Source organism: Salvelinus sp. IW2-2015, unplaced genomic scaffold, assembly GCF_002910315.2.
Source record: "Salvelinus sp. IW2-2015 unplaced genomic scaffold, ASM291031v2 Un_scaffold3153, whole genome shotgun sequence".
NCBI lineage: Eukaryota > Metazoa > Chordata > Actinopteri > Salmoniformes > Salmonidae > Salvelinus > Salvelinus sp. IW2-2015.
Genome location: NW_019944441.1, coordinates 35221 through 46125, shown reverse-complemented (window position 1 = coordinate 46125; position 10905 = coordinate 35221). Strand labels below are relative to the sequence as shown.

The 10905-nt window shown below is 42.1% G+C and overlaps 1 pseudogene; it reads left to right on the top strand.

The window, feature by feature from the left end:
- Positions 1–10905, top strand: part of LOC112075433 (integrin alpha-7-like) — an 89677-nt pseudogene that overhangs the window by 73173 nt on the left and 5599 nt on the right.

The window sequence follows — 10905 nt, the reverse complement described above, 5'->3', positions numbered from 1 at the left end:
GGAAACAATTGCAGACAAATGAATTGCTGTATTTAAGTGCTCGCTCAAGTCATTCATATAGATGACTGTCACCACATATTACGTAATGGCCCACCGACTAAGGGACAAGTCACACTGAATAATCTGCTTTCTACTATTTAGGACCTGGACCAGATTTCTATTAGACAGAAGCACATTTCATACACGAAATGACGGCCAATAAGTAGCAAATAATAGTCTCAAACTCTATAATGTTCACAGAACTTAAATTGATAAACAAATACTAACACAACATTAGGTGAAAATATATATATTATTATGGATTTTAATCAGCTACGAGTTGAAGTCTGACGTTTACATACACTAATAGGTTGGAGTACATAAACTTGTTTTTCACACCACTCCACAAATGTCTTGTTAACCAAACTCATAGTTTGGCAAGTCGGTTAGGACGTCTACTTTGTGCATGACACAAGTCATTTTTCAACAATTGTTACAGACAGATTATTCATTATAATTCACTGTTCACAATTCCAGTGGGTCAGAAGTTTAACATACACCTAAGTTTGACTGTGCCTTTAAAACAGCTTGAAAAATTTCAGAAATGATGTCATGGCTTTAGAAGCTTCTGATAGGCTAATTGACATCATTTGAATCAATTAGAGTGTACCTGTGGATGTATTTCAAGGCCTACCTTCAAACTCAGTGCCGTCTTTGCTGACATCATGGGAAATCAAAAGAAATCAGCCAAGACCTCAGAAAAAATATTGTAGACCACAAGTCTGATTCATCCTTGGGAGCACATTTCCAAACACCTGAACGGTACCAGGTTCATCTGGGACAAACAATAGTACGCAAGTATAAACACCATGGAACACGTAGCCGTCATACCCTCAAGGAGGAGACGCGTTCTCGTCTCCTAGAGATAAACGTACTTTGGTGCGAAAACTGAAATCAATCCAAGAACAACAGCAAAGACCTTGGAGGAAACCGGTACAAAAGTATACTATATCCACAGTAAAACCAAGTCCTATACCCGCTCAGCAAGTAAGAAGCCACTGCTCCAAAACCGCCATAAAAAAGCCAGACTACAATTTGCAAGTGCACATGGGACAAAGATCGTACTTTTTGGAGAAATGTCCTCTGGTCTGATGAAACAAAAATAGAACTGTTTTGGCCATAATGACCATTGTTATGTTTGGAGGAAAAAGGGGAGGCTTGCAAGCCGAAGAAACACCATCCCAACCGTGAAGCACGGGGTGACAGCATCATGTTGTGGATGCTTTGCTGCAGGAGGGACTGGTGCACGAAACAATATAGATGCCAAAATGAGAGGAAAATTATGTGGAGTATATTGAAGCAAATATCTCAAGACATCAGTCAGGAAGTTAAACTTGGTCGCAAATGGGTCTTCCAAATGGACAATGACCCCAAGCATACTTCCAAAGTATGCTACCAAAATACTAATTGAGTGTATGTAAACGTCTGACCACATGGAATGTGATAAAAGAAATAACAGCTAATAAATCATTCTCTCTACTATTACTCTGACATTTCACATTCTTAAAATAAAGGATCCACTGACCAAGACAGGGATTTTTTACTAGGATTAAATGTAGAATTGTGAAAAACTGAGTTTAATTTTATTTGGCTAAGTGTTATGTATAAAACTTCTGAACTGTATAAGGGTCATTTTGGACCTGGAAAACAGAATAATTAACATGAAACAACACACACAGGAGGGTTGATTTAAAAAAAAAAAATTAAGCTGCAATATGTCACTTTTTGGGTTACCTGACCAAATTCACATAGATTTGTGAGTTATAGATCTGTCATTCTCATTGAAAGCTAGTCTAAGAAGCGGTAGATCTGTTCTATGTGCACTATTTCTATGCTTCCTTTTGCTTAAGTTTAGTTTTTGCTTCTTTTACTTTTAGTTTTGTACTCCAGCTTCAAACCGCTGAAAATACAATATTTTTGGTTATTGAAAATATATTTCACAGWGGTTTAGATGGTACAATGATTCTCTACGCTGTTCTTGCTTGTTTTGTCACATAAACTGAAATTAGGTGAACTATTAGCATTTTAGCAACCAGGAAATGGCAGAGCGATGTCAGTATAATGCATCTTTGGCTAGATAAACCAAAGTGCCTTTGAACTGGGTATGGTAGTAGTTGCCAGGCACACGGGTTTGAGTGTGTCAAGAACTGCAACGCTGCTGGGTTTTTCCCATGTGTACCAAGAATGGTCCACCACCCAAAGGACATCCAGCCAACTGGACACAACTGTYGYAAGCATTGGAGTCKACATGGGCCAGCATCCCTGCGGAACYCTTTCYACACCTTSTAGAGTCCATGTCCTGARGAATTYAGMCTYTTCTGAGGGAAAAAGGGGAGGTGCAACTCAATATTAGGAAGGTGTTCCTAATGTTTTGTACACTCAGTGTGTAGAGTCCTGTGAGTGTGTCACTGTGTAGAGTCCTGTGAGTGTGCAGAGTTCTGTGAGTGTGCAGAGTCCTGTGAGTGTGTAGAGTCCTGTGAGTGTGTAGAGTCCTGTGAGTGTGTCAGTGTGTAGAGTCCTGTGACTGTGTAGAGTCCTGTGAGTGTGTAGAGTCCTGTGAGTGTGTCACTGTGTAGAGTCCTGTGACTGTGTAGAGTCCTGTGAGTGTGTAGGGTTCTGTGAGTGTGCAGAGTCCTGTGAGTGTGTAGAGTCCTGTGAGTGTGTAGGGTCCTGTGAGTGTGTCGAGTCAGTGTGATAAAATAAGAGTCTATGCAGATAGTCCATGTAGCCATTTTGTTAGCTATTTAGCTTATAGCTTCAGGATAGAAATTGTAGCCATTTTGTTAGCTCTTTAGCAGTCTTATAGCTTCAGGATAGAAACTGTAGCCATTTTGTTAGCCTGTTGATATTTTAATTGTTTAATTGTAGCAAATGTATTCCACACACCCCATGATTGAGTCATTTTTAAAAAGGTGCAATCTGTAACTTTTNAGCAAATGTATTCCACACACCCCATGATTGAGTCATTTTTAAAAAGGTGCAATCTGTAACTTTTATTTTATTTTATTTCCTGCGTTTTTTGGGTGTTTTTTGTGTGCGTTTTTTATCATGACTCTTGCTCACTACATGGCACAGCCACAAAGTCATAATATCATATTTTAAACCTAACCTTAACCTTAAACACACTGCTAACCCTAACGCCTAACCCTAAACTTAAATGAAAACCAAAACCATATTTTTGTTTTCATGAATTTGTTACAATATAGTGCAAACAACTGAGTAAAAACTCAAACCAAGTTTATTCACCCACTGGGTCATACGGCTGCAGAGACAGGGCATGATTACACAAACATATATATTTATAACCTTCTAATAGGCGTGGTCAACGCCGTAAACATCTAGACAGCCAATACATCTCTGTTGCTAGGCAGGAATTGATATGTTTCCTCTCACTGGTGTAGTCACAGCCCTGTCTGTTACTAAAACCTTTGTGGGCGTGGGAGTGTATGTGTGAGATAGTACTGCAGTAGGAGAGACGTTGTGGTGGGCCTGTCTGGCCCCTTTCCCAGACGTTTCTGCTCACGTCATCTGTTGATTTGACCTGGAGATGCATTCCTCACTCCTCCCTAGTTCCGCAGACGGCCTTCCTTATCAGAGACTAACAGTTGCCTTTCACCTTCCTCTTCAGAAATATGAAACAGAATWTGAAGTTTCTACTCTCAGTAATTGTCCATATTTCTAGTCCCATCTACCCTTCATTGACCCCAACACATMSATTCCTGAWACATGTCATGTAATTCATGAMTTCTAGTGTGGTAACTTGAATCAGTACATTTCAAGCTAGAGTCTAACAATAGCAAYTGMTTTCTTTYCAGCTGGCCTATTTAAGGGGAAATCTRTCAGTTCTGCCCTCAGGACAAGACTCGTGACAATAAACYTCAACCTGCTTGTTGKATTTCCTTGGAAACATCCAAAACAAGCWAAATAGAAAAAATATATATTTTATATTCACCTCAGTCTACAAACAAGTGCACCGGAAGAAATGATCCAAGTCTTAAATTTACACAACTCTGTGGATTATAATAAATACGTTATTGTAAACAAATATGCCGTCTTCTGTTTCCTGTCCCCGTGAACAGTTCAGGAGGAAGGGGCGATCCCACCCGGAAGAGGAGGGGCATGTGATGACCAAGGGCAGTCTGGGTAGGACCACGCCCGCTGTGGCTGCCTCCGAGAGACGGAAGTCACTCAAACTGGTGAGAGAGTGAGAGAAGGAGGGGGGAGAGAGAGAGGGGTAGAAGGTGGGGGATAGGGGAGAGAGGAGAGGGGAGGAGGGGAGAGAGAAGGTAGGAGGGATGGGGGTAGGAGAGAGGGGAAGAGAGGGAGGAGGAGCGAGGTAGAAGGAGGGGGAGACGGGAGGAGAGGGAAGGAGGGATGGAGGGAGAGAGAAAGAGCGGGAGAGGGAGGGAGGGGAGAGAGAGAGTGGGGCAGAGGGAGAGTGAGGTGGATAGGGAGAGAGAGGAGAGATAACAGATTTAGAAGAGGAGGTTGTAAACCGAACGTCAGATATCAGTTGAACCTGCACTGTAGAATAATCTCACAAACCCCAAGGCCCAATGCACAGCATCCACTGCTGAGAAGGATACCTAGTTCAGTTGTGCAATGAATGCATTCAACTGAAATGTGGTCGTCCGCAATTTAACCAAACCCCATCTGAATCAGAATTGAATCACCGACCCGCCTCATTCTCATCACTTGTCGCCCCCCCCCCCCCCCCCCCGTCTGTCTGTAGGACTTCTCCGGGATCAGCCAACGCCTGGCTCCTTTCAGTGCCTCTCCACAGCTATCTCTGGCTCGGCCTCTCAGATCCAGGACGCTTGTGGAACAGCACCTTCCTGAGGAAAACACCACATCACCTATCACAGTGGTTAATAAAGACTACTGTTCCATGTGCAATGCATGACATGCGCAGTTGATAAAAATGTATGGCCTATTATTTCACACACCTATTTACTTTGCTAGCTGAATTATCTGGTTATAAAAGAAAAGAACATGTTTTGTCATACCCGTGGTATATCGTCTAACACTACCACGCTGTCAGACAATCAGCTTCCTGCTCAAAACCACCACTTCAACACCCCCATCAACATCTCAACACCCACCGGAACCCTCAACATCTCAACCTCCCATACCGAGTACACCTCAAACATCTCAACTCCCATAACCGGAAACCCCTCAAATTCACTCTCCATTACCGACATCTCCACTAACCAGACTGGAGACCCTCAACAATCCTCAACTCCCATATCCGGAGCCCGACCTCACCATTCACTCTCCCTACACGGAGACCATCAACATCCTCAAACTCCATACGGAGAACCACCCTCAACATCTAACCACTGCCCATACCGGAAACTCAACATCTGCAACTCCCCTAACTCGGAGACCTCAACATCTCAACTCCCATACCCGGAGACACTCAACATCTCAAGCTCCCATACGGATATCCCCTCAAAATCTCAACTCCCATACCGGAGACCCTCAACATCTCACAACTCGACCATACGGAACCTCAACATCTCAACTCCCACCGGAGATCCCTCAACATCTCAACACTCCCCATATGGAACCCCTCAAACACTAACAATCCCATACCGGAGACCACCTGTCAACATCTCAACACCCATACGGAACCCCCTCACACATCCAAACCTCCATACCGGAAACCCCTCAACACTCAACACTCCCATACCGGAATCCCCTCACATCTCCAAACTCCATTACTGGAACCCTCACATCTCAACTCCCATACGAGGACACCTCAACAAGTCTCAACGCTCCCATAACCGAGACACCTCACATCTCAACTCCATACCGGAGACACATCAAACATCTCAACGCTCCATACCGGAGACACCTCAACATCTCAACTCCCATACCGGAGACGACTCAACATCTCAAACTCCCAGACCGGAGACACCTCACACATCTCAAACGCTCCCATACCGGAACCCACTCAACATCTCAACTCCCATACCGGAACCCCCTCAACATCTCAACTCCCATACCGGAGAGCCCTCAACATCTCAACACTCCCATACCGGAACCCCCTCAACATCTCAACGCTCCCATACCGGAACCCCCTCAACATCTCAACATATTTTGTTTCTCTTTATGGGCTGGCCCATTACATTCAGACACACAGTTCCAGTCAACCTTTAGTGTAATGTCTCTGCTTGGCACATTTCCTCAACTTAATGCAAGTGTATGATAATAGTAGCATTTGTATTGATTAAACAGTTATTGTGAACGGGCATCGTGAAGGATTGATAGCGATCACAGACTTGTAACTACAAAGGCAACACGAGGGCTGCAGCAGAACGAGAGTMAACACTTTGCTTTGTACTCATGACTATGTATAAATCAACATTTAGCCATCGTTGTCCAACCTCTTGGTCATGTATTAGTAAGGAAACAATGAGCAGGATTCATAGTCATTGACTAAAGCACAATGTCTCAAAGTGGGGATCCAGTGAGTTTACAWGGTGTAATACAATACAATATTATTCATGTACATTTTATGTTCTTAAACCTGGGCAACATGGGCCTAATTATTATATCTTGTGTTCTTGCCTAGTCGTATTCCACTTTTTACATAAATGCACTGTATAAATGTACTGTATAAATGCACTGTATAAATGCACTGTATAAATGCACTGTATAAATGCACTGTATAAATGTACTGTATAAATGTACTGTATAAATGTACTGTATAAATGTACTGTATAAATGTACTGTATAAATGTACTGTATAAATGCACTGTATAAATGTACTGTATAAATGCATTGTAATTTAAATCTAGAATCCTTAGTTGCTACATCAAGTTTTGGTATGGAATACCATGATATATACCCATTGATTCTTGAAGAATATAACTTATAAATACCTCATGAGCTTAGTTCAACTGTCACACTCCATGAGAACCCAAAATATAAACTTGTTTTACTCCAATGTTTGTAAACAATGTGAATGTAAACAAACACTGTATAGCCTCAACACATMGTAAATCTATACTATATCATGGATGGTCAGTCCTTGCATCCATAGCGCTGGCTGTGAATTTGGGAGTAGTTACATTTCTCCAGGCCCYTCCTTKAGCMRTTTACCCAAAACAGAGGCGGGGRGYCCGCTTTGTTATTGACTCTAGCTTTAAGCTTTAAAACGGTAAAGTCTTCCCTCTGACCCCTGACAAAATGTGTAGAATTGCAGAAAATGTTATCTCTGATGCCAAGAGGTGGGCTTTAAAATGTTCCTTCGCAGGGCCCGAGACTTGGTTTATCTAGCCATGCACTGCCAGTCTGTCTGAACCTCCTTATATGCAATTTCAAAAAATATATAAGATAATATTTATCCCCATCGAGTTATGAGGGGGTCGCTGATGAATTTACTCTTCCCTTGTCTCGCACTTCTCTTCTCTCTTCTCTCTTCTCTCTTCTCTCTTCTCTCCTCTTTTCTCTCTTCTCTTTTCTCTCTTCTCTTTTCTCTCTTCTCTTTTCTCTCTTCTCTTTTCTTCTCTCTTCTCTTTTCTTCTCTCTTCTCTTTTCTTCTCTCTTCTCTTCTCTCTTCTCTCCGTCAGGAGTTCCCATCAGTCAGTGCTCTGGAGCTGCTGGTTAGAGCCAACATCACAGTCAAGTCGAGCATCAAACACCTGGTGCTGAGGGATGCTGCCGCACAGGTAACTAACACGCACACGCACACGCACACACAAACACACACACACACACACACACACACTTAACTATTCACATGAATAACTAGGGCCAGGCTTTTCCTGACCAAGACACTGGGCTTTAATTAACTACTAGTGATACGTACACAGTAAAGACAAGACACTTCACAATAAAACACTTATATATGACTGTGTTTTCCCTGTAGGTCCCAGTGATGATTTACCCAGAGGTTGGTCTGACTGCCCAGTACTGGATCCCCTGGTGGTGGATTCTCATAGCCATCCTGGCTGGTATCCTGGTGCTGTCCCTGATGGTCTGCATCCTCTGGAAGGTACCAACACCTAGTATAACACAGACTAAACACCTCTATTACTGTGTCTTACATATCTATATAATCACTGGTGGAAAAAGTGCCCAATTGTCATACTTGAGTAGAAGTAAAGATACCTTAATAGAAAACGACTCAAGTAAAAGTGAAAGTCACCCAGTAAAATAGTACTTGAGTAAATGTCTAAAAGTATCTGGATTTAAATATACTTAAGTACAGTMGTGGAAAAAYGTACTACATTGTRATACTTGAGTAAACGTACAAAGTAAAAGTAAATGCTATACATCAAATTCCTGATATTAAGCAAACAAGACAACACAATTTCCTTATTATTGTTATTTTTTGACAGCCAGAGGTACACTCTACCACTCAGACATCATTTACAAACGAAGCATTTGTGTTTAGTGATTCTGCCAGATCAGAGGCAGTAGGGATGACCAGGGATGTTCTCTTGATAAGTGTGTGAATTGGACCATTTTCCTGTACCTGCTAAGCTTTCAAAATGTAACGAGTAATTTTGGGTGTCAAGGAAAATGTATGAAGTAAAAAGTACATTATTTTCTTTAGGAATGGTGGGAAGTAAAAGTAAAAGTTGTCAATTTTTTTTTATAGTAAAGAAAAGTACAGATACCCCCAAAAAATGACTTAAGTAGTACTTTAATAAAGTATTTTTACTTAAGTACTTTACACAACTGTATATAATCCTGGTTGGTATCCTGGTGCTGGCTCTGCTGGTCTGCCCACTCTGAAATGTACCAACACACATCATATTTGACTATACGTACTGTAGTTACTGTACCTATATTATCCTGGATGCCCCAGGGCAGTGATTGGGGACATTGCCCTGTGTAGGGTGCCGTCTTTCGGATGGGACGTTAAACGAGTGTCATGACTCTCTGTGATCACTAAAGAACCCATGACACTTATTGTAAGAGTAGGGGTGTTAACCCTGGTGTTCTGGCTAAATGCCCAATCTGGCCCTCATACCATCATGGACACCTAATCATCCCCAGCTTCCAATTGGCTCATTTATTCCCTCCTCCTCTCCCTTGAAACTATTCCCGTTGCTGTAAATCAGAATGAGTTCTCAGCAGGGGTTGGAAGTATTTCAGGGAACAGAACCAGAAACCGAAAAATAACATTTTCAGAGGAATGGAAACCGAACAGGGAACAGAAGTTCTCTCCTGCTCTGGAACAGAACCGTTATTTTCACATCTTTAAAACCGGTTAATAACGGTATTTTTTATTCCAAAAATATTCCCAATGTCCAGTATAAAATTCTGTCATTCGGTGAAGTTGTAATGCTAGTGATAGCCTAAACACATTCCAGTCATGATGTTCAACACTTCAAGCCCCCTCCATGTCCACCCCTCTCTCTCGCTCTCTCCCCTCTCGTGAAATTTAAGCCGCATCTGGTGCCTGCACTTATCTGACCAATCAAACATGAAAACAACTACATTACCCATTCCAGAGCAACCTGCTCTATCAGCGCTAATTGATTAATGAGCTAAATGAATGAGGTAAATGAATGAGGTAAATGTAAAATGATGTTGATTTCACAGGTATATGAACTGCTACTTCTTTGGGGTTCGAACCGGTTTAGAACTTTATCTTCTAGTCGGAACATCGGAACGGAATGATTCGAAAATGATTTTGGTTCCAACCCCTGGTTCTCACTCAACTTACCTGGTAAAATAAGGGTAAAATAAATAAATACATGGCTGGTAAACTGGTGCTGACCCTGCATACTCTAGAAGGTCCACACACATCATACTGTATATTAGTTACTGTAGGTGACTACATATCTCTGTTATCCAGGCCATCGTTCTGTATATGACTATACCTTCTGTAACGTTCGTCTATTTCTTCCTCCTCCTCGGATGAGGAGAGGCGAGAAGGATCGGACCAAAATGCAGCGTAGGTGGAATACATGATGAATTTATTWAAYRAAAGACGAACACGAAAAACACTTGGAAAATTACAAAACAAAAAACGACGTAGACCGACCTGAACATATGAACTTACATAAACACGAAGAACGCACGAACAGGTACAGACCAGCACAAACGATACAGTCCCGTGTGGTAACAAACACTGACACGGAAGACAATCCCCCACAAACAAACGGTGTGAACAACCTACCTTAATATGGTTCTCAATCAGAGGAAACGTCAAACAACTGCCCCTAATTGAGAACCATATCAGGCAACACATTGAACCCAACATAGATACACATAACATAGACTACCCACCCAGCTCACGTCCTGACCTACTAAACAAAGTTAAAACACAGGAAAATAAGGTCAGGAACGTGACACCTTCTGTATATTAGTTACTGTAGGTGACTACATATCTATGTTATCCAGGCCATCGTCCTGTATATGACTATACCTTCTGTATATTAGTTACTGTGCGTTGCTACATGTCCCTGTTATCCTGGCTGGTATACTGCTGCTGGCCCTATTGGTCTGCATACTGTGGAAGAAGACCATCCATCCCTATACTCGTATCATTCAATCATAATGTATTTTGTATCAAGCTGTGATCTTCAGATCTTCAAGGGAATTTCTTAGTTCTATCTCCTCACTCTCTGAATAATGTAGAGTCAGTTATTTATCTAGTCTCTAGGTCACCATCCTCCTCACTCTCTTGAGATAACGTCAGTTAGTTATCTGCTCCAGTCCATTCTCCTCTCCCGTCTCTAGTCCATCTTCTCCTCTCTCCCTCGTCTCTAGTGCCATCTCTTCTCTCTCGCAAGATCATGCTCCCTAATCCCGTCTCTAGTCCATCTCTCCTCCTCGTCTTAGTCATCATCTCCATCTCTCTGTCCTAGTCCATCTCTCCTCTCTACACGTCTAGTCTTTTGC